This window comes from Theropithecus gelada, unplaced genomic scaffold (genome assembly GCF_003255815.1).
Source record: "Theropithecus gelada isolate Dixy unplaced genomic scaffold, Tgel_1.0 HiC_scaffold_10509, whole genome shotgun sequence".
Taxonomy (NCBI): Eukaryota; Metazoa; Chordata; class Mammalia; order Primates; family Cercopithecidae; genus Theropithecus; species Theropithecus gelada.
The window spans coordinates 1-1,020 of NW_020252049.1; the positions used below are offsets into that span (position 1 = coordinate 1).

At 58.4% G+C, this 1,020-nt stretch overlaps 1 pseudogene; it reads right to left on the reverse strand.

Moving 5' to 3' along the window:
- Positions 1–409: 409 nt before the first annotated feature.
- Positions 410–780, reverse strand: LOC112616832 (annotated as a pseudogene).
- Positions 781–1,020: the final 240 nt, after the last annotated feature.

Consider the following 1,020-nt stretch of genomic DNA (forward strand, 5'->3'; position numbering starts at 1 on the left):
TTTAGCAAAAGACACAAGGCAGGGAAGTGTCAGGCCTGAGGCCTGAGGCCTGAGCCCGTGCTGAGGGAGAAGGAGGCTCCGGGCACGTGGGAGAAGTGCTGGGAAGGGCTGAGTGGTGGGGGCCGCAGAAAGTTCCAGTGGGCAACACTGTGGGCAGGTCATGGGTGGGACTCAGGGGGACCTCGCTGCTAACTCTTGTTGCGTTGGCGGAGTGGGGTGGGGGGAAGGGAGGATCGTTAGTGCTGCCACCTGGAGTGACAGCCGCCCCTTGGTTCCTGGAGGGCACCATCAAGGGACACAGGACAGGAAGCCCAGGATGGTTAGTGCAACTAGGGATGAGGGCCAGGGAGAAGCAGGTGCTCTGGAGTGGCCGGGAAAAGTCCAGACGCAGAGGCTTAGGAGCTTCCTGTTAAGTGCGTGGGTTCTGCCCTGTCTCTGCCAGGCACTCTGACTAGGGATGGATGATCCCTCTCTTCAGGCGCTCCGTGGTGCTCTTGCTGCCAGCAAAGGTGGTCCGGATCCCTTTGCCCATCTCCACTGTGACCGACAGCAGTTCCGTGTGGGTGCTCTGGGAGCCCTGGGCGCCAAGTGGTTTCATGGCCTGCACGCAGCCGATGGAAGGCGGTCCAAAGTCGTTAAACGACGGTCTGAAACGGGCAGCGGCTCCTGGCACTGAGCCCGACGGCGAGGGACGCTTCCTGTAGGGACCGGGGTGCCCAGCCCAGGGGTGCTGGAGCCGGGGGTGCTGCTGGGGGCAGCTGTGATGGGTTTGTAGGACATCCTCAACTCCTGGGCGCTGCGGAGCCAGCAGGCCGCTCCTCCGGGGTTGACTGCCTGGCCGCTCAGCCGAGATCTGATTTGCAAGGTGGCTGCACGCCCCCTGCTAAATCTGTGTTGAACTTTTTAACTGCAATTTTTATTAATCTAAATACAGTTCAGATATTCTCGATGAAAATTTCACATTTGAGTTGAGATGTTCTAAAATGTAAAATACACAACGGATTTCAAAGATTTCATGTG